A 6,142-nucleotide genomic window follows, 5' to 3' on the forward strand; every position below is an offset into this window, starting at 1 on the left:
TTGCAGACTTTTCAAACAACGATTAAGGAGTTTTTAGGTCGTGGTTCTATACTCAGTGATGCCGTTGGAGTTGATGGACTCACTTATCTTCCAAGCCTTCCGCTGTTATCGTTATTAGATGGCCTTAAGCCATATTAATTGTAATAAGTTCTCGTTTGAGACACTCGATGTAATAAGTGTGTGATTGCTACTATGTTATAAATCCTCCGAGTACTGTGTGGTGTCAGCATTACTGATCCAGGGATGACACTGGAGCACAGAGATCAGACTGTTTGAGGTCTGGTCGCTACATGGGATGACATGTAGAGTGAGTACTAAGTACCACATTGGATATAGACATGTCCCCAAAGGTAAAGATATGCAATAAAATCATAGATTTCCTTCCCTTAGATGTCTTGGTCCCCCTGAATCTGCATGGGATATTGGGAGAAGATAGGGAACAGAAAATCAGAGCAACAAAAAAAGGAAACAACAGAGCTTGAGCTAAAGCAAGCAACCAAACATGTCTTTCCCCTCTTAAAGACATGTGACATATCTCCTCTTGAACACCAAGCATCTGGGGTCTTTGATGATATTACTTTCTCCTAGTTGAGAAACTCTCTCCCCCTGAGTATTCTCTCTTTCTCCCCCTATAGGAAGGATTAAGCTTTGATGTGATCTCTCTCTCCCCCTTTGACATCAATTTCCACGAAGGGCTCTTCTGGACATGTGATACAAATGGGTTGGTCCTCGAGTCACAGAGCAAAGCAGCATGTCTAATATAATGCTGGTAGAGGACAAGAATCATTGAGTGGAGCTGGAGCAAACAGAAATCAGGAATAAGTGGCAAGTTGGTTTTCCTGTGGTGGAATCGGTGACTCCGAGTTGTGTGCTTTGGTTGCACCGAAAGATTTCGGTTGGGCCGAAGAGAACAAACCGGTGTGACCGAGTTCATTAGAGTGAAACCTCTTGTCACCTCAGCTCACTAGACAAGTAAGATCTCACAAGGATATGCAAGGAATTTACTGAAAGATTTGCAATGAATTGGATGCAGAAAATGCAGAACAAAAAGGAAAGAAAAGAAACTAAAAGTTCTAGATGATTTTTTTTAAAAGGGGAAACAAATATGCAAGAGACAAAAGCACGGAGACACACACGAGAACTTCATCTAGAGATGGTCGGTGACAAAGTCACCTATGTTAGAGTATATTGACTTAGGAGTCAAGTGAGAGCACTTGATCATAGGTCATACTCATCGTTTACGCTCAAAATGGGGTTACCATTTTTCGTTTAAGCCTTTTGATGTATTCACATCTTGTCGAGTTGCTTTGACTCATGACTTGGAGTAAAGCTTATCTAAGATGGAATAACATACCTTGGGTGGTGGTGTTGTAGTTGAACTTGTGTGGGTTGCTCAAGGTTGATGTAGTTCATCAAGGGTTGGGAGCACCACTTGGAGTTTGAGTTCATCTACCTACATGGGTTAGCTTTGCAAGGAAGAGCACTTGTGTATCCAAAATAACAATCATGAGATTCAACATAGAATTTGCCAAAGGATATGTTTGAATGGTTTCGTGCTTCCTTGTCTTCAACCACCATTGTGTAGAGACTTGGTGATGTAGAGATTGCTCAAGATGTGAGTGAGTTGCAATCTCATAGATTTATATTCAACCAAGTACCTACACGGGTTAGATAACATGCAAGGTACAAATATATCCAAGACATATGAATAGCATCATAAGAGAAATATCGAGGATTAGTCATAGGCTCATGCCCCGCATGTATCAAATGGAGTTCCTACTCCAAGTTTGAAGCATCAATGATCGTTCAATTCACCTCTCAACCTGCAAAACACTTTCTCATCAAGTGGTTTAGTGAATATATCTGCCAATTGCTTATCGGTGCGAACATGCTTAAGGTTAATGTCCCCTTTAACAACATGATCTCGAATGAAATGATGACGAACTTCAATATGCTTAGTTCGAGAATGTTGCACGGGATTGTGAGCAGTCTTAATAGCACTTTCATTGTCACATAGCAATGGAACATGTTTCACATATATCCCATAATCTTTAAGAGTTTGGGCCATCCAAAGTAATTGAGCACAACATGAACCAGCGGCAATGTATTCCACTTCGGTGGTGGATAAGGATACCGAGTTTTGTTTCTTGGAAGACCAAGACACAAGAGATCTACCAAGGAATTGACAAGTACCCGAAGTGGATTTTCTATCAACCTTGTCTCCGGCATAGTCCGAACCGGAGTAGCCAACAAGATCAAAAGAGGACCTCTTAGGATACCAAATGCCAAAATTTGGTGTATGGATTAGGTATCTCACTATCCTTTTCACAGCCTTAAGATGACACTCTTTAGGAGCAGCTTGATATCGTGCACACATGCACACACTTAGCATAATATCGGGACGAGAGGCACATAGATATAACAATGAACCAATAATAGAGCGATAAACCTTTTGATCAACCGGTTCACCATCTTTGGTCAAATCAAGATGTCCACTGGTAGGCATGGGTGTAGTCATACCTTTGCATTCTTGCATATTGAACTTCTTGAATAAGTCCTTGGTGTACTTCATTTGAGAGACAAAGGTACCTTCCTTAGTTTGCTTCATTTGCAAACCGAGAAAGAATTTGAGTTCACTCATCATAGACATCTCAAACTTCTCCGACATTAGCTTTCCAAACTTCTCACTAAAATGAGGGTTAGTTGAACCAAATATGATATCATCAACATAAATTTGGCACACAAATAGTTCTCCATTAACCCTTTTAGTAAAAAGAGTAGAATCAATTTTACCAATTTCAAAGCCTTTTTCAATAAGGAACTTGGTCAAGCATTTATACCATGCTCTAGGAGCTTGTTTAAGACCATAAAGGGCTTTGTGAAGTTTGTAAACATGATTAGGTTTCTTAGGATTGACGAAGCCGGGAGGTTGCTTAACATAAACTTCCTCCTCAATTTTGCCATTTAGAAAAGCACTTTTAATGTCCATTTGGTACTAGGTGATATCATGGTGATTAGCATAAGCAAGTAAGATGCGAATGGACTCAAGTCTAGCAACGGGAGCATATGTCTCACCATAGTCCATACCTTCAACTTGTGTGTAGCCTTGGGCGACGAGACGTGCTTTGTTGCGAACCACTTGTCCATCTTCATCTTGCTTGTTGCGAAACACCCATTTGGTACCAATGATGTTGTGGTTGTTGTCGGGCTTCTCGACCAATGTCCACACTTGATTTCTCTCAAAGTTGTGTAGCTCTTCATGCATAGCGTTTATCCAGTCCGGATCCTCCAATGCTTCTTCAACCTTCATAGGTTCAATGCTAGAGATGAATGAGTAATGTTCACAAAAGTTAGATAAACGAGTTTTAGAGCGAGTGATTCTCCCGGTTTGGATATCATTGTAGATTTGCTCGACGGGATGATCCTTAGCAATTCTTGCTCGAACTCATGAAAGCTTTTGCTTGGGTCGGGGTGGAACATCCTCTTCATCTTGTGCTTCTTCTTGGTCTTCTTCATTGTTGACGTTGTCGTTCTCTTGTCGTGGTGGAGAAGGAGGTTGTTGATGTTCATCTTGGTGCGCTTCCTCGTTTTCTTCATCTTGGCGTGTCCCACTTGTGGATGCTTCCGTATCAACTCTTGGTTCACCTTGTCGTGAGGTAGAAGCTTCCACTTGGACGGACGAGGTACTCTCCTTCACTTCCGTTGGACGAATCTTGCCAATGGACAAGTCTTGAATTGCTTCTGAAGGGTCTTTGTCTCCTACATCAACTGGCAATTGCTCTACTTGCGAGCCGTTAGATTCATCAAACTTCACATCTACCGTCTCTTCAACCTTTCAGGTGAAATTGTTGTAGACACGGTAAGTGTGAGAGTTTAAGCCATAACCAAGTAGGAAACCTTCATGAGATTTAGGAGCAAATTTAGAATGACGATGCTTATCAAGAATGTAGCACTTTGAGCCGAATACTCGAAAGTATCCAACTTGGGGTTTGTTACCGGTGAGGAGCTCGTATGCCGTCTTGCCGAGTAGCTTGTGAAGATACAAGTGATTTGTTGCATGACAAGCTGTCTCAACCGCTTCCACCCAAAAGTGCTTTGGCGTTTTGTACTCATCAAGCATCGTTCTTGCCATCTCGATAAGAGTCCGGTTCTTCCTTTCAACAACTCCATTTTTTTGAGGTGTGTACGTAGCCGAGAACTCGTGTGAAATCCCTTCTTCGTCAAGAAAGGTGTCCACATTTGCGTTCTTGAACTCTGTTCCATTGTCGCTCCGAACCTTCTTGATCTTCACGTCAAACTGATTTTGGGCCTTCCTAGCGAAGTTTTTGAAGATCTTTTGGACCTGCGATTTGTCATCAAGAAAGAACACCCACGTAAATCTTGAAAAATCATCAACTATGACTAGACCAAATGAGTTACCACCGAGACTCTTGTAGGCATTTGGACCAAAGAGATCCATGTGAAGTAGCTCGAGTGGTCTTCTTGTGGTCATGATGTTCTTCGCGCGGTGACTTCCTCCAACTTATTTCCCTGCTTGACAAGCACTACAAAGTCTATTCTTGTCAAATATGACATCTTTTATTCCAAAGATATGATCACCTTTAATAAGCTTATCAAGATTTCGCATACCAACATGACCTAGTCTTCTATGCCACAACCAGCCTTTAGAAGATTTGGTAATTAAGCAAGTTCTAGGTTGAGCCTTTTTAGTGAAATCAACAATGTAAAGATCTCCTCTATGTATACCGGTAAAGACCATTTTATGATTGTCTCTACAAAACACTTGGCAATCTACTTCAGTGAATAAGACATTGAAACCGAAATCCGCAAGTCTAGAAACTGAATTTAAATTGTATCCAAGGGATTCAACGAGCATGGCATTTTGTATGGAGCTATCATGTGAGATGGCCACCTTACCAAGGCCAACCACCTTACCCTTTGAATTATCACCAAAAGTGACATATTTTCGAGGGCCACCGTTTTCAGCAAGCTCACGGAACATATCTTTATCTCCGGTCATATGATTAGTACATCCACTATCAAGGACCCATTCCTTTCCTCCAGCCATGTAGCCGTGAAGATTTGCCATAAGACCAAAATGCCTCATTGCATCATCAAGAGCATAGTCACTATCATCATCTTCATCATAGTATCCATGTTCAACATCATCTTGTGATTGATCAATTCCTAGAGAGGGTAATTCATTAGATAAATGATCATCACAATGGTTACCTTTATGAATTCTAATAGCTTCAGATATGATATCGCTAATGATTCCAACATTTGCTTTGGCACGCATGAGATTGGTAAGCTCAAATAGACAATCACCAAAGCTAGGATCACTAGAGTTCATCTTACTCAAGGCAATAGACTTATGGATCATTTCGTCTAAATTTTTCAAGGAATAATCTGGAAATCGTTCCTCAAGAAATCTCCATATGGTGTAGGCACACTTGAGAGTAGGCAAACATCTAATCAAGTTTCTAGGCAAGCCTCTAATGATGAGCTCAACAGTTCTAAGATTGCGAATCATGTCAATATCTTCATCTAGGGTAGGGTGCAAAGGATCAACATGAGGTGCACAAGGGATAGTAATGTACTTGTTCAAATGACATTCATTGAAAATCTCAAGCATTTCATTTTTCCACTCATGAAAATACTCTCCATCAAGAATAGGCACTCTATGTCTAAGACTCCCCAAAGTAGACACATCCATCTTCCTCCAATGGTGTTTAAACCAAGGCAATGGAGACCAAAGCTCTGATACCAATTGAAAGGATCAAGAAGAGGTGTCTAGAGGGGGGGGTGATTAGACACTAAGTGCCAAAAGTTGCAGTTTTTAATATTCTTAAGTTTAAGTGGAGTTTACGCACACGTTTAACAAACACAATACATATCAAGCAAGCATGCAATGAGTATATGAGCAGCAGAAAGTAAAGCATGCAACTTGCAAGAATGTAAAGAGAAGGGTTTGGAGTATTCAAACGCAATTGGAGACACTGATGTTTTTGTCGTGGTTCCGATAGGTGGTGCTATCGTACATCCACGTTGATGGAGACTTCAACCCACGGAGGGTAACGGTTGCGCGAGTCCACGGAGGGCTCCACCCACGAAGGGTCCATGAAGAAGCAACCTTGTCTAT

This window comes from Triticum aestivum, chromosome 4A (genome assembly GCF_018294505.1).
Source record: "Triticum aestivum cultivar Chinese Spring chromosome 4A, IWGSC CS RefSeq v2.1, whole genome shotgun sequence".
Classification (NCBI taxonomy): domain Eukaryota; kingdom Viridiplantae; phylum Streptophyta; class Magnoliopsida; order Poales; family Poaceae; genus Triticum; species Triticum aestivum.